A 25,037-nucleotide genomic window follows, 5' to 3' on the forward strand; every position below is an offset into this window, starting at 1 on the left:
TCAGTGAAAACATTAATAAATCAATACTCATGTAAATTCTCTCGGGTCTATGGATCTACTCTAGTTTGGATTATACATTGTTTTTAGGTCACTGATCTTTTTTGATACATATTGGTGGGTTACAGACCACCGAAAAGCAGCGCTCTGCCGTCAGTTGCTGCGTTCGGGAACCGCAGCAGCCAAACTGCGCGGTTCCCGGACGCAGCGAAGAAGCACCAAAATGGTGCTTCTTCTTGCGCCCCGCATGGGACGCTGAAAGGCGCTACTCGCACACTTGCGTCGTCACATCCTATGCGTCCGATACGTCAAAATGGCGGCACCCTTGTGTATAGGGCACCGCCATTATTACACCCCCATCACGTGCTAGGGGTGAGGCCGGTATGGATGCTAGGTCCTCGGCCAACCCCTAGCACGTGATGGGGGCGCCACAAAGGCCCGTTTGTAACGGGCCATTGTTTCATGGGACATGAATTATTTGTATGATTGTGCAAATAATTTCATCTGCCAAGTTAACTGGGCACTGAAAGGAGAGGTCCAATGACTGCAGATATGCTTTAGGTAGAAAATGGTTAACAAGTGTGCAAAGCTGCTCTCCTGATCACTCTATCAAAAATAATATGGGATGATTTTTTTTTAAAAAAATGTTAATAGAATGCCACTTGGCTAAACTTATTGATTGAGGTTTCACATGTAGAGTGTAAGTAAGGAGTCTATTACACATTTGTTAAACCTCATTAAACAATTGCCAAGTGGTATTTAACATGTAATATGTATCCAGATAAATGTTTCTATAGAACATCTCATACTGTCCTATGGATTCAATTAGAAAATGAAGTTATCATTAATAAAAACCCCACAGCTTCTGTACGTGCACTCTCCTGTAGCAGTAAAGTAGAGAGAAGTGTTGTCCTGCTCTAATTTAATCACTATAGAATTAAAGGCTACAATCTGACAAGTAATTTACATGGGGTGATCTCTAAATGTTTACAGGGCAGTGAATCTGCGCTGCTATAGCCATGGCATCACATAGCTCCCTGCTCCCTGCCTCAGGGAGGTCTCCACTTTCCCAGTGTCGACAACCACGCTAATCACAAGTTGGGTCTTGGGTCTGAGGAGCTGTACGGTTTGAAGGGCAGAGAAAACAACATATGATCTCTTTCCTTTAATACAGAAAGCCCCCTTCATGTGGATAAAGTAGTAAGAGTGCCTTGGTGATACTAGCAGTAATTATATGAGTTTTCCTCATTTCATATCTATTGGGATGCTTATCAGTTTGGATGCTTGGCAATCAACTAACCTCATTATAAGGAAAGCAGCTCAGGAGGTGCTCAAATACACAAATAAATGGACATATCTTTGTTTTAAAGCAGTGGTTCCTAACCCTTTCTATGCCCTATCTCCTTAGTAAATGTTTGATGAATGTTCATACCCCTTGCAAAAATATTATCAGGTGAAGGGGTCTAATTTCTAATTTTTGTATTACAAATTAAACCACATACAATACTGCACATGAACAAATTGAACTTAAAAAGCAGCTTTTAACTCAGTGCATAAACTCTGTTAAGAGGCTCACAGGTATGAATTCACAGGACCTAAGCAGAGCAGAAGATAGAGAAACTTGGCGATATCCATAGGGTCACCATGAGTTGGGATTGACTAGAGGGCGGTTAACAGCAACAAGAAAATGGCAGTCTAAACTGAGCAATTAGATTCCAAAATCCGACCATATCTCTCCGCCTCTACTGCCAAGATTCTGGTCCATGCCCTAGTAGTATCACAATTTGATTTCTGTAACATCCTCCTGGTGGGTTTCTTCTTTCTCACCTCTGTCCTTTAATTTCTGTCCAGCATTCAACTGTGCACGCATTATCACATCCGCCCACCGCTCTGACCATATCTCTCCTTTGTTGGCATCCCTTCACTGGCTCCCCCCTCCCTTTCCGCATTCAGTACAGTGGTACCCCGGGTTACGAATTTAATTCGTTCCGCCGCCGCGTTCGTAACCCGAAAATCTTCGTAAGCTGAAAAAGCCATAGGCGCTAATGGGGAAAAGCCGCGATTTCGTGCGAAAAAGCGCCGAAAAGCACCAAAAAATTTTTCGTAACCCGAAATAACCTTCGTAACCCGGAACAGTTTTTTTCAATGGATTTTTTTCGTAACCCGGACATTTCGTAAGGCGGCGCATTCGTATCCCGGGGTACCACTGTATAAGCTTCTGCTGTCAACGTTTAAAGCCCTCCATGGGCTGGCCCCTCCTTATTTATCAGACCTTCTTTCTCCTCACCTTTCCACTCAGGCCCTCCGTTCTGGTAGTCAAGGTTGGCTATCCCAGCCCAGGATTCTCTCTGCCCCATCTCGGATTCGCCCCTTTTCACTTGCTGCTCCTCACTCCTGGAAACTTCTTCCTCCGCGAGCAAGGGCCATCACTTCTTTAACCAGCTTCAAAACGGAATTGAAGACCATCCTGTTCAGAGAAGCGTTCTCAGGCATTGCATGATTATTATTTGCTATTTGATGTTCTTTTTTGTTGCCTGTTTTATTGAACCATTTCCTGTATTGCTATATATTTTATATGTATTATCCTATTATTTCTTAGATTGTATGCCATAGGCAGGTTTACTCTTATATATTTATTGTTTTTATGTACAGCGCTGTGCAAATCTACAGCACTATATAAATAAAGAATAATATTATTATTATTAATAATAATTTATTCAGAAAAAATTATACATCTCATGACTCATCTCTCAAGGACACAACCCATTCTTTGTTTCGCCCTCTGAAATTCCATCTTTCATCCACTGCAGTTGCAGGTGCCCCATGTTTGGAACACCCTTTTTTAAAGTTGTATGGTTGGCATCTTCAGAGAAGACGTCAGTGATGCCTGTCCAGTTTTATTTTGTGTTCCATTCATCATAACCATAATGTGGCACTATCAGTGGGAGAAGGAATTCATATTATTCTACTTCTAAATTAATTCAGACACAAAAAACACCTGAATGCAAATAAAGGAATATGGATTCTACATAATGCGGAGTAACAACTGCATAGTTATTGCACTGGAAGAAATTGAATGAAGAGGTCCTGAAGGATAACAAAATACTGCAGTATAGAGTATGTTAGGTTATTGATAGAAGCTAAATAGTTTAGAAGAGTCTGAACTGATGCCAACAGGTAAAACACTCAATCCTTTTGTACTTTCTGAATAATTAATTTGCACTTACAATAGCTTCAGTGAGGCACTCAAAAGTATTTTACAGACACTAATTAACAGCTCTTGAGGCCCTGCCTGGAAACCACTTTATTTAATCCATTGTGTTCACTGAAGTGGGGTTTAAGTAAACCAAAAAAAGTAAGTAAGTTCAGGATAAATGTGGAATTTCAAAGACTTAAGAAAGGAAGAATAGAATTCGAACACTCCAAAGAAGTATACAGTTCTAGACCAAACACTTTACAGGATTGAGAGGTAGGTACTGGTGGCTGCAGTTTCGTTGATTACTACAAAGCATCATCATCTAAAAATCAGAAAGTGGGATGTCATAGAGGAACAAGCAGGGTCTTTTCTATTATTATTATTATTATTATTATTATTATTATTAACCTTTATTTATATAGCGCTGTAAATTTACACAGCCACTTAAATCATTTTTTCACGAGTTCAGGTACTGTATATGCAGTTGGGGCACTGAAGACAGTTGTCTTTTGTGCATTGGTGGAATTGATTGGGGAAGGAAAACATCAGTTGATCAGACATCATCAAAGGAAAAAAAAAACCCATAATCTCTATACATTTTAGTATTACCTGTGTCTCCACTTTTGAAACCCTGATTGGCCTCACCTCTGCCTTCACTTCTGAATGTTTGGATGGATTATATTAATCCTTATTACTCATATATTCATGTTTCATATTTGTGTTTTGGCTTCAGTGATTTCTAACTTTTTTGTTCCTAAAATAAATTGAGATCTCTGCTAAAATGGCTATTATGAATTTGATTTTTGTTTTGCTGCTATTCAAACACTTTCAACAAGTGACTAACAAGTGTCTCATCAATGTTTTTATACATAATGGTAGGTTCTTTAGCCCCATCACAGCCCCACTGAGGATAATGGCTATCTACAATTTCAGAACCCTAGAGACAATAACAAATGTTCCTTACTTCAAATCAGTTTCATAATGGATGATTTCTGTTTTAGAAGACACAGCTCCAGATACCCCCCTTTTTTGAGAAATGAGGATCATATACTCAAATTGTCCACAACATGTTATTACTCAGTCTCTCACTGCATTATTATAAAACAAAAGCTCAAGGGGAAAGGCACATTAAAAATCTCACCTTATTCAGAATGTCCTAGGAAGGAAATTTATCATGAAAACAGGAAAGTGGAAAAGAAAAGAGAAATAAACATGCTCCTACAATAAATTAATTGTTTTTCTACTCTAATGACAGATTTACACAGAGTATGATATTTCAAATTGTCAGAATTGTTTAAATAAACTAAACTCAAGATCAAGCATTTTTTAAAGAATATATGTTCTTGTATGAAACTTGTTGCCATGCTGATGATTCTAAAGAGCCAAAAATATTGTTACATTACCTTGGATAAGCTTTTGTTAGAGAGAAAGTATGTTTATGTTACCTCTCCATGTTACCAGGGGATATGAAAGTGGGATAATTCTTGTGTTGTTACAGAGATGAAAACTTCAATCAATATAAATGGTGGACTGGTTGATTTTTAAAACTAACTGTAGATTTAGACAATAGGCTTCATGCTGAGGCTGAGAGTAAGGGAGACATTGAGTTGAATGTATGGGCTTATCCATACTACACAAATATAACACTATGGCCCATTACAAACGGGCCTTTGCGGTGCCCCTGTCACATGCTAGGGGTTGGCCGAGGACCTAGCGTCCACACCGGCCTCACCCCTAGCACGTGATGGGGGAGTAAAAATGGCGGGCCATTTTTACATGCCGGACGCATAATGTCAGCACGTCGCACCCTGGATATGACGCCACGAGTGCGCGAGTAGCACCTCACGTGTCCCATCCAGGGCGCAAGAAGAAGCCCCATTTTGGGGCTTCTTTTTGCTCCACGAGGGAGCTGCGCAGTTTGGCTGCTGCGGCTCCCTCGTGGAGCAACCGGCAGCGGCGCGAGACCGCCCGTTTTGGGCGGTTTGTAACATGCCTATATTTCACTTTAACTACCATAGCAACTTATGCAGTCCCTGCAGTTTGGTAAGGCACTAGAGCTCTGTGGTTGGGAATCTAAATACATTTCCATAAATTATATGTTCCTACTTAGCCAAGAAACCCGCTGGGTGACCTTGGGAAGTCACCCACTCTTAGCCTCAGAGGATGGCAATGGCAAACTCCTCTGGGAGAAACTTGCCAAGAAAACTTTGTGATAGGTTCGTCTTAGGTTTTCCATAAGTCGTAAACAACTTGAAGGCACACAACAACAAATAGTTAATCCTAGGATTTCATGGCATGTAGCCATGTCAATTAAAGTGGAATATAATACTAGAATCATAGAAGTATAGAAGCATATAGTTGGAAGAGACGACAAGGGCCATCTAGTCCAACCCCTTGCCATTTAGGAACTCATAATCAAAGCACCCCCAACAGATGGACATCCAACTTTTGTTTAAAGACCTTGAAAGAAGGAGACTCCACCACACTCTGAAGAAGTTTGTTTCACTGTCAAACAGCTTTTACTGCCAGGAAGTTCCCCCGAATGTTGCAGTGGAATCTCCTTTCCTGTAGCTTGCATCCATTGTTCCATGTCCTATTCTCTGGAGCAGCAGAAAACAAGCTTGCTCCATCCTCAATATAACATCCCTTCAAATATTTAAACAGGGCTATCATATCACCTCTTAACCTTCTCTTCTACAGGCTAAACATACCTAGCTCCCTAAGTTTCTCCTCATAGGTCATGGTTTCCAGACCCTTCACCATTTTGGTTGCCCTTTTCTGGACACCCTCCAGGTTCTTAACATCCTTTTTGAATTGTGGTGTCCAGAATTGTGTGATGTGAATGGGCTCCAGATTTAATGATATTTAGAGAAGTTCTTGTTGCTGCTCCAAGTCATTTCTGACTTCTGGCAACCTTAAGGTGAACTGGCCATGGGGTTTTCTTGGCCAGATTTGTTAAGAGGAGGTTTACCATTGCTTTCACCTGACAGCATGTAAGTTGCCCAAGATTACGCAGTGGACTTTGTGGCTAAGCAGGGAATTGAACCCTGGTCTCCAAAGGCATAGCCTAATGCTGAAACCTCTATGCCTAGATTTAGCTGTGCTTAGAGAAGACACAATGAAATAAGAGGACTAATTTGCTTCTTCTGTTTTCAATGGTTTTACTCTAAGCATGGTTAAATCTGGATCTTCACCATTGTAATACAGGCACACAGATTCACAGCATCCATTCTCCATGCCATAAAACCAACACATTTATAGATTTTTTGTTTCAGTTTATGTTGAAAACTTACAGTTATTTTGCATTTCAGAATGAAAGCATTGTGGTTTTCCCTATAGGAAGGAACAAGGTCCATAGACAACTGAACTTTTACAGTGTTCATTTGAAATGGATTGAAATCTGAATCTTCCCCATATTAACAGGATTTCAGTTTGTTAATTATGAAAGTCATTTAGCTCCAATTTTAATTTGATTCAATGGGATATTGTCTATGCTTGATTTTGCAAGTGATGAAAATTAAAAGGACATACAATGGCCTTAATTTCTAACCAGCAATGAGAGTATTTGTTTACTGTGTTGTCAGTAATCTCATGCTTGAGATAAATCTTTCTTTCAGTGGTGTGTGTGTGTGTGTGTAAAAATGGGACCTACATTGAGGTATTGGCATTTAAAAGCTATATGTTTATTCAACTGAAAAATATTTAATCAGTTGACCAGTCTAAATGTATTGAAAGAGCTTCCCCCCACTTGTCTTGTTCTGCCACGCATTTATGTCACCACCCTCTGCCTCCTCTACTATTACATTACAATATAAATAGTTTTTGATATCATTTCAATATCATACCATACTTTTATGATATTGTCTGATAAGCTTCATTATCCTCACACCTGGAACATCTGCTGTCCCCTTATCTGTTGGAGTTCCTCAAGGCTCTGTTTTGGGTCCCCTTCTGTTCTCTCTATACACACTCTCCCTTGGCAAACTTATCAGTTCTCTTGGTTTCTCCTACCATCTGTATGCCGATGATACCCAGCTGTACCTTTCCACCCCTAATCTTTCACCAGAGCTAGAGCAGCAAGTGTCATCCTGTTTAACAGCTGTCTCCCACTGGATGCACCATCGGCGTCTGAAGCTCAATATGTCCAAGACCGAGCTTCTTGTTTTCCCTCCTAAGCCCACCCTTCACTACTCCTTTTCTATTTCTGTCAATAACATCTCTATCCAGCCGGTCCAGGAAGCCCGCAGTCTCGGTTTCATCTTTGATTCCTCTTTGTCATTTATCCCTCAGATCCAGACTACAGCCAAAGTCTGTAGATTTTTTCTCTATAATATCGCCAAAATCCGTCCATATCTCTCAGCTTCTACCGCAAAGACACTGGTCCATGCCCTAGTGGTCTCACGACTAGACTACTGTAACCTCCTCTTGGCAGGGCTTCCTCTCTCTCACCTCCACCCATTAATTTCTGTTCAGCATTCAGCTGCACACATTATTTCACTCGCTCGCCGTTATGATCATGTCTCCCCTCTGTTGTCTTCCCTTCACTGGCTCCCTCTTCCTTTCCGCATCAGGTACAAACTTCTGCTACTCACCTTTAAAGCCCTGCATGGGCTGGCCCCTCCTTATTTAACCGATCTTCTCTCTCCCTACATCCCTACTCGCACTCTCCGCTCTGGTAGCCAAAGTCTCCTCTCCCAACCCAGGATCTTCTCTGCCCCATCCCGGATCCGTCCCTTCTCTCTTGCTGCCCCTCATTCCTGGAACCTTCTTCCTCTGCATGCTCGGCTCATCACTTCCCTAACCAGCTTTAAGACAGAGCTGAAAACCATATTGTTTAGGGAAGCGTTCTCAGGGAATTTGTGATTGTCATCTGGCTGTCTGACACTATTTGATGGGATGTGATTTGTTTGATATTTGATGTTTTTAATCTGTTTTTTTTCTTTCTATATGATAATTTTATCTATTCCTCTTTTAATTGTTATTATCTTAGAATGTACGCCTTGGGCAGGCTTTTATTTACTCTTAATTTTACCAACTTTGTACAGCGCTGTGTATAATTACAGCGCTATAGAAATAAAGTTTAATAATAATAATAACAAAATGGAAGTCAAAGGGCTGTCAGTTTTAATAACTTTAACAAAGATCTGCAGGTCTAAAGTCTAAATTTTCCAGGCATCCTTACCTTGGGAGAAAGCTGAGAGAATTTAATTAATTAAGGAGGTTAACTACTTAATTAATTAACATCCCATTTTCTCCCAATAGGAGACCCAGTCCTTGTTTGCACTGGCCAGGACACACCAGAGGCAGCCTGGAGAATCCTGGCCCTGCAGCTGCCCTCCTGGCTCTCTGATCACAGAACAAATGACCAGCAATGACAGTGGATGCACCAAGTGGCCCAGCAGGCCTCCTGTACAAACAATTGCTGGACTGTGGGAACTGAGGGCTCAGGATCATCCTGGAAAATCTGGAGCAACAGGTAGCTTTTTAAAGACCATGTTAAGTGTGTTTTACCCTAGCTCTGGTGTGGAATGTGCTGCACATCATCTGTACTTGAACCAAAGTTTGGGACATACATTATCTGCACTCCAGAAGGGGAGTGTTGCACATTTTAACCTGTGCAGACAAGATCCCAAGGAAGCTCACAATTTGAAAGTGGCTCACAATATCAAGTCACTTCTGGTAAAAAATCTGGCTCCAGGATCCTGATTAGTTATGCTCTTTAGTCTCTGAAAGTGATTGAGCCATCAAGGATTGCAAACCTCTGACCATACAACCAGCCAGCCAGCCCCCTCACCCATTCATGTCATTGGTCCTACTTCCTGTCTACTATATCTACTAACATTTCACATATGAAAATTGTGATATGTGTGGCCAAGTAATTACTGAAGAATGGACAAGTTAGAAGAGGCTGCAGCAGTTTGCTTTTGTCTGAGCTTAGTAGGAAGGGCGAGATTCTGTTCTCTCCTATTCTCTCCCCCTTTGCTGAGTTAAAATCATAGAGTTTGATGAGACCACGAAGGCCATCCAGTCCAGCCCCCTGCCATGCAGGAACCCATAATCAAAGCACCCCTGACAGATGGCAATCCAGCCTCTGTTATTTGAGTGCAACTTACTTTTGCACTTTGAATGCAGTTTGCATTTGAAGACAAAGGGAGTAAGTAGGAAGAGAAGGACATTTGAAAAGCCACTGTAAATGTTGGACAATAGAATAATTGGAACTGTTCCTGCAGAATTGGGACAATGGGAGGGTCTGTCTATCTCTTGATATAACCCAAGCCAAACATTACCATATTACTGCATATATGTTGCACTAGCAACATTTCTTCTTAGACTGCAGATGAGGGGATTATCTAGTTCTTGTACTGTATCTTGAGAGCCTAGGCCTGATGTGTATGTTCAGCCGTGTATCCTGCATTTATACTTGTTTGAGAGTGTTAAGGCTTTCCTCATGGTAACTCTATAGCCAGTGTTTTGTAGATCTGAAAAATAATTTGCAGTGAGGTTATGATTTGTAGCAAATAAATGTTTTCTTTAGAAAATTATTTGTCCATCGGTGTCTTATAAAATGACATGGCATTTTATATATCTGTAAGAATATCTGAAACACATGAAATCTCCCGGAGGGCTAGTTATTGTAGCATTCATGGTTTCATAACAGGAATAGTATCAAGAAGTAAGAATGTTGATGTACTAGAATGTTGATAATACCATGTATTTGTTGTCATTTTAACAGTGCACTAAAATGTCAGAAACTGGGAACAGTTTGCAACAGAAGATCAATAAAAGAATCAAAAGGCTTTTGCTTCAGGTCTTATGTCACTATAGGGAATGGACTGGAGAAGCAATTTCTTAAAACCACAAGTGATGAGTTCCTTGCCAAGTCTATTTCTAGGAGACTGAAAGGCAATTCTTGATTTAATCCTGAAGAGTTCCATGTGATGGAATTTTTCTGCCTTTACAGTGTGAATCAAATGGGCTGTCAAAAAGAATAATAAAAAGATGCTACTTATGCAGGCTATAGTGTCAAAGATAATCACAGGACCAGAAACTTCATGTTGCAACAATAATTAGGAACAGAGCCACACACATATACAAAGATGGGTGGGTGGGTAGTCCACACTGGTCAAATTATGCAGCTTCTGACCACTCTGAAGGTGGGGTGTTTAGAGGATGCATGAGGTGAAACTGGAAAAGCGAAATAAAACCATGGTCCAGGGCTAAAAACCAGACCAAAGACAAATTGGGATACTCCAACTCAAGGCAGAAAATTCACTTCACTGCACTGGCATATAAACAGCCCAGTGCCAGTATGGGACTGTAGCAAAGCAAAAACACAACAGATGTAATGACAAAATACACAAACCAGACAGTCCAACAGAGGGATATGGGCAGAAGGGGGGTTAACAGGGCATCTATGGGAGGCCTCCACAATTGTGCTTTGCCAATGTATCACTTGGCACACCAGTGCATCAATGCACTGTACAGGTGATGCATTGCACATCCGACTGTGTGGCTGGTCATAGGGGCAGGTGTCCAATGGAATGGCATCTGGACAAGAAGAGGATGGTATTTGGAGGTTGCAAGCAGTGTGTTTGTCCAATGGTGCCCATGCATGATGGGGAGATGACAAAAAAATAATAATTGTGCAATACAGCTTGACACCACATGGTGTGGACAACCAATGGGTGTTGGGCCCAACTTTGGAACTGGCTGTGCAGACAACAGGATTTCAATCTGTTTTAAGAAAACCCAGGATTGAGCCACTTTTTCCTGCCTGTCTGTGTCAGTCCAGTGAGAATTGAAGATAAGAGACAGATATAAGATAAGATAAGATAAGATAAGATAAGATAAGATAAGATAAGGTGCTGGCTATTTTAAAATGCTATGTATGTGATTAGGGTTGGGAAATAATTATTGCAAGCAGCTGTAGCTGTCCAGTTGATTGGGTAGCTGGATGCATTTTCTCAAAATATCCCATCTACAACCATGGCTACATAAAAGTGATGTAAAAAATTCATATGCCTAAATCCAACATCATGCTAATATTATGGAATTCCTCCTCTCTTCTAGACCTCTGGAGAAGGTTTGGAGGATGAACAGGGGAAAGAACATCTCTGTGATCCCAGTTATCCTGAGATTAGCAGTTTCAGCAGTGTAATGATTCTTTTGGATCATCCTCACAGATAGTTCTCTCCTCTCCTTATATCTAGGCCCCAAAAATCACTTCCTCCAGATGAATTCTAGGGAAAATATTGAATAACTGAGATAAATGATGGCAGTCCAGTCATGAGGTTTAGTCCCCTGCATGCTTAGTCAGAAGCAATCTCCATTTAGTTCAGGGTTAAAACCTGGGGAGAATGTGCATAAGATGTTAATATTGTTGATTCTCTATCTCTCTCTGTATTCAAACCTGTGAAAACATTTTGTATGCAAGAGTGGCTTGTAAAAATTACTCTTCAACTTTATTTTTTTCCCTTCCATGATAAAATATGAAAAAAACCAACCCAAAACTGGATTTGAAATATAAAAACTGCTTGCAATTTGTTGGTGAACTGATAAAAACAGAATAATGCTCTGAGCTTTCAAGGGAAGTCTTATGTGGCCTTAGTGTCCAGATATAGACAATGACCATTGCACTGCTAATCAGTGCTACAGCATTGACTGACCTTATAAAATAGCAATATATAAATGGTATTACTTCACCTCTGCATTTATTCTCTTGTTCCAATTATGCACCATAGTAGAGATATACATGCATCGTCCTGTTTCCTCTTGTTACTTATAAAATTATATTTCATTGCAAGCTCTAATGCACACCAAACTGAGCATTTCCAGGGAGCTGTTGTAATTCACTGATGGTTAATCACTTGGCCTTTGGCCTCTTGCCTTATAATTCCATTTGACATATTCTATAATTACTACTTGGAGAGTTTTATTACTTAATTATCCTATCAGCTACAGCAATTTAACATGCCATCAATCTCTCCCAACCACATCCTCCAACCCACAAACAAATCCTCATTCTCAATTAAGCTCCTCCACAAGTTTACGCCACACAACAGTTCACAAAGTTTGCCTTTAGCTGTAACTTTAAAAAGTTATTCTTTTTACTCTTGTTGTTTTGCTTTCCTTACTGGTTGTTCAGTTTTCCTGACTGCATAAGTTCCAGACTTTCCCAAAACATAGGAGATTATCGCATATCGTTCTCAGAACGTTCCGTGTCGTAACGTGATGAGAACATTCCTGGAACGGATATTACTGCATTAGCAAACTAGAACGTGATCAGAACGTGATGAGAATGCATTTTACCGCACAGCGCTTCCTTTTTCTTGAAACTGTTCCCAGAACATATTCCACCGAGGTCCATTCAAGCCAAGAGAAATCCATTCTCTCATTCCTCCATCTCCTGATTGGCTGAAAGAATGACAGGCAGGGAGGCAGGGAGGCAGGGAGGCAGGCAGGCAGGCAGGCGAGCGACTGCAGTGAGGGAAGGTGTGTGTGTGTGAGAGAGAGAGGGGGGAAAGAAGAAGGGAGGGAAGGGAGAGAAGAAGGAGGAGCTCCATGCAGGTCTCTTCAAGCCGAAGGAAAGCAAGTTGCCAGGGAGGGGACTGGGCCAAGGGCAGAGCCCTGGCAGCCATAGCAGCTCTTTAAACCAGTTAGAAAAGAAGAGTCCTCTGCTGTCATCCCAATTCCCCTTTTTGGCAGCTTCTCACCCTTTTGCCTCCTGTGTGTGTGTGCATGTAATGTGTGCCTTCATAGAATCATAGAATCATAGAATCATAGAGTTGGAAGAGACCACAAGGACCATCCAGTCCAACCCCCTGCCATGCAGGAAATCACAATCAAAGCATCCCTGACAGATGGCCATCCAGCCTCCGTTTGAAGACCTCCAAGGAAGGAGACTCCACTACACTTCGGGGGAGTTTGTTCCACTGTCGAACAGCCTTTACTGTCAGGAAGTTCCTCCTAATGTTGAGGTGGAATCTCTTTTCCTGGAGCTTGCATCCATTGCTCCGGCTCCTAGTCTCTGGAGCAGCAGAAAACAAGCTTGCTCCCTCCTCAATATGACATCCCTTCAAATATTTAAACAGGGCTATCATATCACCTCTTAACCTTCTCTTCTCCAGGCTAAACATCCCCAGCTCCCTAAGGCGTTCCTCATAGGGCATGGTTTCAAGACCTTTCACCATTTTAGTTGCCCTCCTTTGGACACGCTCCAGTTTCTCAATGTCCTTTTTTAATTGTGGTGCCCAGAACTGGACACAATATTCCAGGTGGGGCCTGTGAGCTTCCCTCCCCGCTTTAATTCTTGTCTGGCTCTTTGCTATGGAATTCTGGGAGTTGTTTGCTTGCTTTTGTGTGGTGCTCCAAACAGAGGAACTTTTGTGGGTTCCTTCCTGGAGGGAAGGAGGAGAAGGTCCTGGGTATCCCTGCCATCCCTGCCTCCTGCAGGCTGCCAGCACAGGAGCCCTGCTGGACATGACACCAGAGCCCCCCCCCCCCCCCCGGCAGAAGCAGCCAGACCCTCTCCCTCTTGCTCTCTGCCCTGGCCCCCTGTTTCCCTCTCTCTTTCTCTCTCTTCCCTGCTTTCCTCTTCTCTCCCTTGTCCCAACTTTCCTCCCTTCCCTCCCTCCTTCTTCCCCCCCCACACCTTCCCTCACTGCAGTCGCTCACCTGCCTGCCTCCCTGCTTCCCTGCCTGTCATTCTTTCAGCCAATCAGGAGACGGAGGAATGAGAGAACGGATTTGAGAACAGATAAGAATACCGCACAGACCTCTGTTGGAACGTTCTCATCACGTTACAGCTCGCTGGGAACACATTCAATCCGTACCCTCCTGGAACACATGTAGAACACATTTAGAATGTTCTCAGGACCTGATTGGAACACATACGTGTGGTATTCTTAAATGTGTTTCATTCTCATCACGTTCTGAGAACGTTCTCAGAACACAGTGCGGTAATCTCCATAGACTTAAGGACCCTATCACATAGGGTTAAAGGACTGGCTTACCTTTCCTAAATTCAGTGCTAATTTGGGAGGCAGCCACTTCCTATCACACATAAATTGCTGCCAAATCACTGCCTGGGTCTGTTCTGGATGCAACCCAGGTTGTCTAAGCCTCTTTGGTGGCTGCTTTTAGAAGTCGGATGCTCCCATTTTCTAAAAGGGGGCACAGAAGCAGCTAAGACAATCTTGGCTGCATCCAGGATGGACCTGAGCACTGATTTGGAAGTAGCTGCTTCCCGAATTAGCACTGAATTGGGAAAGCTAAACTGCTCTTTTAATCCCATCAGATAGGATTCCTATATTTACCAATGCTGGCATGAAACAGTTGCATTTCTCCATCCTTTTAAATGTGCTTCCTAAAAAACAAACTTTCCTAGACAAGCTGTTGGTTTGTTTCAACATCTGCTTGAAATTTTGTAGGCTGCTTACACTGTGATACCTAACTGCTTTATCCAGTAAACTAGTGGCTAGTCCCATTTAACCAATGTTATACTTTTGGTTTTTCGAAGACAATGAACACAGTACTGCAGTCCCATGAAAATAATTGAGAATTGCATTCTAGCAAAGAATGTATTTATTTATTGAATTTGTATCCCACCTTTATCCCATCATGGGACCCAAAGTAGCTTAAAATAATTTAAAACTTAAAATAATTTAAATAAATAATTAAAATAATTTAAATTTAAAATAGTTTAGGAATCACATTTGCTTTCTTTCATTAGAAATGGAGGAACTGCTCACCCTCCTCTTTTTTTTAGTTGACAAGAATGACAAAATATATACAGTGATTGAGTCCCACCAGCTATGTCAAGGATACAAAACTTGCTGGCCTGCATGTGTTTCTGTACTACCGTTCTGTGTCACTACTGCTTTGCTGACTAGATTCGCTAGAAGCTGAGGTCAAAATACCTGGAAGGCCACGGATTCTCTGTACTGAGTTATGTATTTTGATCTGCCATTACTTGCAATGCAGCACCATTTTTGCAATCTCAAGCAGGCTGAAAAACCAGGAAATTGATCATGCTCCTGATGTGATACCATACATTAAAATATTTTGTTCAAGTTTGCCAGTAGGGCAACTCAAGCACATACTCGTACAGGTATACTCCTGCCTGCTTAAAGGTTTTTTGTTCTCCACTGTGGTGGATTTGAAGCTTCACTGCAATGCATAGGTGTGGATTATAGTAAGAAGTACACATTCAAAGAGTACAAAGGCCCTCTTCTGTCAGGAGGGGAGGAGTTGGTTGTACTCGATTTGCTTCTTTATCACCGTCTCCATCATTATCAGTAACACTATTGTGAGGTCCAGAAAAGACCAGAAATACTTTTTTTACATAGGTTGTTAGAAATGCTGGGAGCAAAAGAAAAACAGCTCTGTTAAGAATTTGGGGAAAAGAAAAAAGGACAGGAAAAAGGATACGGAATATGGTAAAATGACCAAGGTGGAAGTAGTGATGGAAAGATAAGTGACGAGTTGGAGCAAATTGTTTCAGGGAGCTCTCAGAGGTTATCATGCCCCAGGCCCGCCAAATCTCACACTGCCATTGCATGTCACCTTCCATACCTGCAGTAGGATGCTTTCACCATTTATTTATGCTCCTCTGAGGTTCAAAATTCTGGAAAATTGCACAGAGTGCCTCCATGAGTAAAACAGGCAAATAGTCACCCTTTAACTCACAGAGGGAGGTGGGAAGTGATTGCAATTATAATTGTGGAAGGAAATACAATAACTGAAAAGGACATAATTTATAATTTGGACTTCCTTTGAACCACACATAATAAAAACTAGAACTTGGGACTGCAGTTCCCAGAATCCTTTGGCCAGCATGGCCTCTGGCCATAATAGTTTGACTAATCTTTCTGCTCTAGGGCATCATGACTATTCTATATTTTCCTCCAGGCCCCATCCATATTTGAATCTTGGCTCTGAAAGTTTTTGAGGGATGTCCCCCATCTGCTTCCTTTCCCCCTTGCAGAAGAAACAGTGGCCCAGAGCATCTTTAATTCAAAATGCTTTTTGGGGTTGTTGAAAACATTCCTTAGTTCTTCCTGAAATACCCAGTTTTTAATGGGAAGTGTTGCTGAAAAATGGCTAGCATGCATTATTTCTGTTTTTGTTGTACCTGCTTTGAACATCAGCTAGTCTGGAGGGATCGTAGTCTATTCTTACAGAGCTGAAGTCCACTCAAAGTAATAGACCCTTTGTTAAAGATTTATAAAAGCAAAAGCTTCTTGATCCACCCTAGAGGGTTTTCTGTTGCAATCTCAGTCATGTGACTGATGGAAGATGTAAATATATCTGAACAGAGGTGGACCTGTGACACTTCCTCTAAAACCCTATGGATAGTTACTTGGCATGAAAGCATACTGAGTAAAGTGGAAGAAAACACACTTCTGAGTAAACAAACATGAGAGTGAGCTACATGTGACAACAACATAACAACAATGATAACCTATATTATATTGTGGAATATTTGTTGATATATGGAATGTACTGCCACAAAGTGATGAAGCAAAATTTAAATGCAAAGTGAGAGGATTAGCCAAATTTTGTGGAGGACAAAAGCTAAACTACATGCAACATTGAATACACAGGGTGCTGTTTTTGTTTTTTCACAGTCCAGAAAGTGTATGAGGTTGAAATTCAGACTGGGCCACTCATGTTGTGGGGTTGGTTTAAACCTCATACCTGAACCACTTTTTATTTCAAAATTCGTGCCCACCCCTGATATATGGAGGCTGATGGAGGAGAGAACCTGTATTGATGCCACTCAAGGGATTTCCTGTTTTTTCTTTAAAAAAACAACTCCCTTGTTGTTCATTTCTGTAACTTAAAGTGGGTAATGAAGACATTGTTATAGTTAAAGATTTGCTATACCTTGTCTCAGTCATTAAAATGGAGCTATTAGTCAAGAAAGCAGAATACTAAGCCCTGGAAGATCAGCTGTGAAGGAAGTAGATAAGATCCTTAAGTATAAAGCTATATAATCAAATATATAGTGTTTCCTGTTTCTAGATATAGTTGGGAAAGCAAGTCAGTGATAAAAGATGAGAAGAAGAAAATCAACTCATTTGAAATGTGGATGTTTCAGGAGAATGATACTTTGGACCACACAAGACAAATGACTGGGTCCTATAGCAAATAAGTCCTGAATTCTCATTAGAAGCCAAAATGACTAAAAAAGAAAGAAAAAAGAAAAAAGAAGAAAACAACAACAACAACAAAAAGGAAGCCCACATGACAGGTGGCTTTGTTCTACCAAGGAAGCTGTAACACTGAGTTTGCAAGACCTGGTGACCGGACTTTTTAATGCCTCTCATTCATAAGGTCTCCAAAGGCTGAAGTTAACTGGACAGCAAATAATAACAATAATAATAAACATTGGGGTGGAGGAGAAAACTGTAAGCTTAGCTGACATTTAGTTAGCCACTCATTTGTTGTTAACTACCATCAAGTTGGTTTCAACTTATGGCAACCCTATGAGTGAGACCTCGAAGTCACCCTGTCATCAACAGCCCTGCAGGTCTTGCTGACTCCAGCTGTGGCTTCCTTGATTGTGTCTATCAATCTGGGATGCAGTATTTCTCTTTCCCTACTGCCTTTTACCTTGTCAAGCCATCATTGTCTTTTCTAATGAATCATGTCTTGTCATGATATGGCCAAAGTATGATAGTGACAGTTGAGTCACCTTGGCTTCTAATGAGAATCAAGGCTTGATTTGCTCTAGGACCTACTAATTTCCCTTTTTAGTAGTCCATGGTATCCATAGATCTCTTCTCCAGCACCACATTTCAAATGAGTTGATTTTCTTGCTATCAACTTTCTTCACTGTCCAGCTTTCACTACCATATAAAGAAGTGGGAAATACAACATTATGAGCAATCTTAACTTTAGTATTCAAAGATATATCATTGCACTGCATCTTGGCTTCTAAGAAGAATTCAGGTTTGATTTGCTCTAAGGCCTGGTACAGACAGGCCAAAAGCGGCATGGTGGCAGTGATACTAGGGTCTGGGAGCATGCAGCAGTCACATGCTCCTGAATCCTAGTATGTATGGGCGTTGCCATTTTGGTGCATGTACATTTAGAAAGCGTGTACCAATGACTTGTCTCTCTGATGCGTCCAAACAGTGCAGAGCACAAGACATGCCACTGTGATGCCCCAGGGTGCAAATGGCACATTGGCAGCATTGTGGGAAGGAGCTCCATTTCGGAGCTCCTTTTTCCAGTGGATTGTTGTCACAGGTGTGCGGTTGCTGTGGCAATGATCCGGAGGAGAAAGGGATGGCCTCTGGCCTCCCATTTCTCCTAATCTGTACCGGGTCCATGATCCATTTAATCACTTTTTTAGCACTCCATGTATCAGTTGAACTCTTCTCCAGCACCACATTTCAAATGAGTTGATTTTCTTCCAGGGACTTCTCAGTGGCTGCCCCTAAGCTCTGGAATACCCTTCCCAACAGAAACTACAATGTTCCCCCTCTTTAATGTCTTGCCCTTGGCCAGCAAACACACTCTTACTCCAATAAAATTTTATAACAGATGGTTTTTAAGGGAGGTACATTTAAGATGGCCCTGCACTGTTTATTTGTATCCTTTTAAAACTGTTTTCAATCATTTTAAGTGTATGCTTTACATGACATGGAGGATTAGGTTATGTTTGCTTTAATAATTCCTGTAGAAATAGTTGCGAAGACTAGATATCATAACAAGGCCTCATAAAAGTCCAGTCGTAGCCCTTCATATCTGTTTCTCACATATTCTCAATTAATTTCCCTGCATTCTTCAACTTTTTTACTGCTAGTAAGCTGGACAGAAGTACAGGATATCAGGTCACCAGACTAACAAAGAAAAACTACTGGAAACTGAATGAGAATCTATAACTCAAAACAATTTAAGATTCCTTTAACTGCATTCTTAAAGACTGCAATTAAATCAGCTCCTCTCTAATTTCTTCTGAGCAAATTACTACTCATTCCCTCTATGACCACACTTTGTTAATCATGAAAACTCAAATGAAAAACTGGCTTTTGTGCCTTTGTGATGATGCATCGTGCATTAATAATAAAGTTTGTGCAATGAATGCTGCTCTTTATATATAGTGTTTAGTGCACATGAAATATGGTATTATTTTTGTATTATTATTGCTGATTTTTGCTATTTTATTGTATTTCATTTGATTGTAAACTACCGTGAAAATCAACAAAAACAAACAAACAAAGGAATTAACAAAATGTAGTAAATCATAAAGTGCCATCCTATGTGCACTTAGAGTACAGTTCAGTGTTTGTTGTTTGTTGTTGTGGATCTTCAAGTCATTTCTGATTTATGGTAACCCTAAGGTGATCATATCATGAAGTTTTCTTAGCAAGAGTTGTTCAGAAGTTTGCCATTGCCTTCTCCTGAGGCTGAGAGCATGTGATTTGCCTAAGCTCACCCAATGTGTTTTATGGCTGAGCTGGGAATCAAACTTTAGAATAAACTTTCATAGAATTATATAAAGAAGGAAGGGAGGGGAAAACATGATTTGCATCTTTCTGGATCCTATTGTGTTTGATCCCACCCTCATGATTGTGTATTTATAACCTGAAGATTTGATATCACTCTCTACTGCATCTGAAGAAGTAGCATATATCTGCAAAAATCATGCTAAAATAAAAACCAGTTAGTCTTAAAGATGCTGCCACATTTCCCTCCCCCCCTTTCTCTTCCTCCTTTTTATGCTACAAGAGACAAACATACCAGTGTGTATTAATTGCTCTCAAGCCAGCTGCAACTCATGGCAACCCTGTGGATGAGACATCTCCAAGATCATCTATGCGCTGCTCTGCTTAGGGCCTGTAAATTCAGGCCTGTGACTTCCATGACTATGTCTATCCTTCTGGTACGTGGTCTTGAGTTGGAGGACAGACAAAGAGACAGATGCAGAGAAGGTGTTAGGGATCTGTAAAGCTTCAGAGAAGAACTGAGTTTGAGGAAGAACTGAAAGAGGGGCTGGATTGAGCTGGCTGAAATTTGTTAGACCACACACGATACACCTCAGAAAGAAAGGTGTATGGAAACAAGGAACTCGTGATGCAGAAAGGAGCATGTAAGAATTATAACTCAGAATTATAGCTCTATCTCTTTGGTTTTTGTAATCTTAGAATATTAACCCCTTGACAATGATTGCTCACCTTCTCCCAATATAATTTGATAATCAGTGGGTATCTAGCTTAGAATTTTACTTACAATAGATAACTTAATTGGAGTAGAAATAATTTGATATCTACGTTGTTTACAAGAAACAATCTGGGAGACTGTATTATATGATCTGTGCTATTATAATGAAGGTTTAATAAGGAATAGAAGATTTGGGAGGGAAATTAATTCTTAATCGATATTTTATGTTTAATGCATAGAGTGGAAAATACGACAGTATGGCGGCGAGTAAAAAGGATGGTATGTGGTCTTCCTCTCTTTCTGCTGCCTTTTACCTTCCCTAATATAATAATAATAAATAATAATAATAAATAAATAAAACTTTTATTTATATACCGCCCTTCCTAAGATCAGGGCGGTTTACAACATAAAGCAAGCAAATAACAATTTAAAAACAGTAACATCTTCACAATCAATATAAAAACAAGACAAAACAAAAGCCCCCGTTAGCCAATCCTCTTGCAGAGTACAAGGAGTACAAGGAGGCCTGCTAGGGCTGTGATTGGGGGAATGCGATCTTAAACAGAAAGGTTTTAACATCCTTTCTGAATTGGGCCAGGGAGGTGGCCGAGCGGAGCTCTGAGGGCAGCGTGTTCCAAAGGGCCAAGACTTCCTCGTGGTAGAGGTAAGCCTGGCCCCTGGCACCCTAAGGAGTTGCTGCCCAGATGTTCTGAGGGTGCGGGACGGAATGTCCAGGGAGAGGCGGTCCTTCAGGTATCCTGGGCCCAAGCCATTTAGGGCTTTATAGGTCATCACCAACACCTTATATTGCGCCCGGAAGCGAATAGGCAGCCAATGCAGATCTTGGAGCACCGGTGTTATATGGCTGGCCCTGGAAGTACCAGTGACCAGCCTGGCTGCCATATTTTGTACCATTTGTAGCTTCCGGGTTTGGTATAAGGGTTGCCCCATGTAGAGTGCATTGCAGAAGTCCAATCTCGAGGTTACCAGAGCATGTACAACAGTTTCAAGGTCCCTCTGGGCCAGGTATGGGCGCAGCTGGCGAATAAGCCGAAGCTGATAACAGGCGTTCTTGACCGTCACATTCACCTGGGCAGTAATATTATTGCCTTTGCTAGTGAATCTTGCCTTCTCATGATGAGACCAAAGTATGACAACCTCAATTTGACTTCCAAATTCCATGCAAGTCTTTTTGTCTGCCCATGGTATCCTCAGCACTCTTCTCCAGCACAATATCTCAAAGGAGTTTATTTTCTTTCTGTTGACTTTCTTCACTATCCATCTCTCTCTCTCTCTCTCTCTCTCTCTCTCTCTCTCTCTCTCTCTCACACACACACACACACACACACACACACACACACACAGAGTAATGGGGAATATAATGGCTTGGATGATTCTGGCTTTAGTGCTCAGTTGTATATCTTTACACACTTTGAAAAACTCATAGGATCAGGCTATAATAGAAAACAGTAACCATTGTTAGCACAATCCGAATTTTCTCACTGAGTATGAAACTCTGTATGATAGCAAATGGTAACTGAAAAAAATACAGGGAGAAATTATAGATACGATCAGATAGAGCACACACAGCTTACTCTTTGATTAATGTAACCTGAAGGTCATACATGCAACTCTACCAGTCGATAGCAATCAGATTAGTGTGATGTATTATTCAGTGTTCATGATGGCCCATTTATATTAGTGGCTACAAAGTAACCTGGAGTCTCCTCTCGTTTCCTCCAAGAGTTGCTTGATGTTGACATACAACTGAGCTGCTTGTACAAAAGATGTTGGTGAAGAACGCTCATCCTGGCAGCAGTTGGTTTCATTATCTTTTTGGGATGCCGTGTTAATTGAACCTAACTGTGCTTTCATCAATTAATAATTGTATCTATTGAGTCCAAAGCACAGTTTATTTAAAGTGAAGATGATGGATTAATAATTAATTTAGAATCATTTTAAAGATTAAAGTAATTATGCAAGCCTTGAATAAACGATCAAAGCTGCAACCCCATGCACTTCAACAAGGGAATAAGCCTTATGGAACAGAGAGGGGTTGCTTGTGTGCAGACATGCATAGGATTTCTTTGTTAACATGAAACTGCTTGTAGAAATTGCTAGTAGACAGCCGTTCTTTATCCCCCCCCCCCCCTCAGGACATAAGTTGCTCTCCATAGAAATATGAAGTACATTCCTTGGATTCTATTCAAAAGCACTGCCTTAGATTGGTGATTTGGGAACCTTTAAACTGCATTCAAGACATTCATTTCTAGTTTTCACTGAAAACCAGGAAAGAATGAAATGTACCATATATACTCGACTGTAAGTTGACTTCATGTATAAGTCAAGGGCAGATTTTTGGGGCCAAAATTAGGGATTTTGATAAGTCATGGATAAGTCGAGGGTAAAACTTAGGGGTATGAAATAAAGGATTTAAAGGAAAAGGAAAATGATGCCCCAAAACTTACACATTAAAGGTAGGATGGATGAAAAAGAGGGGGTTAATGCTTCCACGACAAATTATACTCTTGCCTTTCACAGAGGATGGTTCCTTTTTTATATAATAATTAAAGTACAGTACTTAAATTGACCCATGGATAAGTCGACTGTTTTGGGGGGCCAATTCTTTGACTAAAATTTCTAAACTTATACTTGAATATACAGTACTTCTCCAGCTGCTTTTAGACTACAGCACTGAGCATTCCTCACTATTGATTATACTGAGTTGAACTGTTGGGAACAACATCTGAAGGGTTGCACTTTTTCCAGTCCAGCAACAAACAACAGGGAATAATGATTGGCTTTTGCAGGAGTACAAAACTGGCCCATAACGTTTTCACACATTTGCATCTGAGATTTTGTTGGAAATGTGGCCATGTTCTAGCAGAGTTTCTTTCTGAAGTTTTGCCAGCATCTGTGGCTGGCATCTTCAGAGAAACTGAAGATGCCAGCCACAGATGCTGGTGAAACGTCAGAAAGAAACTCTGCTAGAACATGGCCCCATAGCCCAAAAAACCCACAAAAATCTATGGATGCCGGCCATGAAAGCCTCTGATTTTACTTTGTTTGGAAACTTTAGTGTAGGGTTGGGTAGGGCAACGTCTCAAGAGAACTGTTACAACTGCAGCCCCAAAAGGTGACAGAGCACACATTGCAGGCAGATACCATCCTTAAAAAAGTATGATAATTTTAGCTGGTACGTTGTTGTTGTTGTTTTTAAGGCAAATCTTTCCAAAGTTCAGAAATATCTCCAGATAATTAAAGGAAAGAACGTCAGATCTTTGGGGGATAGGCCAGAGGCTGAGTAAAAGCAATATCTGTCCATCTAAACAGCTCTAAGGACGTTTATCCCTTTAAAGTAACAACTACATCAGCTGAATAAAATCGTCTCACCTAGTTTTTATAGCAAACTGTCCAAATGATGCACAGGGCAACTGGAGCTGAATGCAGGCCTTTTTTTTGAAAAAATCAACCCAGGGCTTTAATAATAATAATAACAATAAAGTGGGGATTTATCCCAGTTTTGAGCAGAAAATCTGGATGTGTGTGTGTGTGTGTGTGTGTGTGTGTGCTTGCGCGCATGTTCATGGACTATAGTGATGTTGCTTTGGGTGGGGGAGGAGTTCACAGACATATGTACATTCGTATACAGGGAGGAAAACCAGAGTGTCCACAGAAGTGTAGCCATGCATACTGTGAAATACTGAACTGGGGCGAATTTGAAGGGAGAGCTCTGACGACAGTTCTCCCAAACTTGCCTTGGTGTGTATGGTGATCATCTAGACAAGCCCATGGCTGCTGCAGATTGGGGTAACTAAAAGGTAAAGTGAATTTTCCTGTCTGTGTTGACACATCGTAAGACGTGGTTTTGAAATCTTATGTATTTCTCTTTGGGTGAGGTAATGAGTTGGGGATGTGAGGGGTAGTTGGGTAACTCACAAGCAAAGTTATCTTTTTGTGCCCTGGAACAGCCAGATCAGGACCACAGCGTGCGGTTACCGTGGTCCCCATCTGGTGAAGATGGAGGTGGCTGCAGGCCTCTAACTCTCTAAAATAGTCTAATGGTCATCCTTAGTGGAAGTGTCAGGTGTGAAGCAAAGGAAATTTCTTGTAAGAAAGACCAACTCTGGGCCTTCTAGTGGTTTTATTAATTTAAAAGAAGCTCATCAAATCTTTATAGCATCTTATAAGAATTTGCTCCATAATAAATTATTTTATATAAGTCTTGCTAAGTATTGCTTGAAAACAACAACACTCAATTCTTTTTTTATTGCATCTGTATAAAACCAGTCTTGAAAAGACTGAAAAGTACTTGAAGGCCATAAACGGAGGATAGCAGATTGGCATATAACATATCTAGTTAGGAAAGGCAGCCCATTAAATGTCTTGGGGCATTTGTTGGCTCTGCTCCTCTTTAATTATGGCATTAATGATGTGAAAAAAGAAGGTAAATGGTACATTAATTAAACTAACAAATCATCTTAAAAATGAGAGGTGTTGCAAACATCTGCGGGGACATATATATGAAAGATCTACAATGGATGGACATAATATTAAAATCCACATAGGATAATTGTTTTTAAAAAGGGTACACTGGTGCCTCGGGATACGAAATGATCGGGTTACGAAATTTCCGGGATACGAAAAAGTTGGATTGGCAAAAACTGTTTCG

Source organism: Sceloporus undulatus, chromosome 4 (assembly GCF_019175285.1).
Source record: "Sceloporus undulatus isolate JIND9_A2432 ecotype Alabama chromosome 4, SceUnd_v1.1, whole genome shotgun sequence".
NCBI classification, from domain to species: Eukaryota; Metazoa; Chordata; class Lepidosauria; order Squamata; family Phrynosomatidae; genus Sceloporus; species Sceloporus undulatus.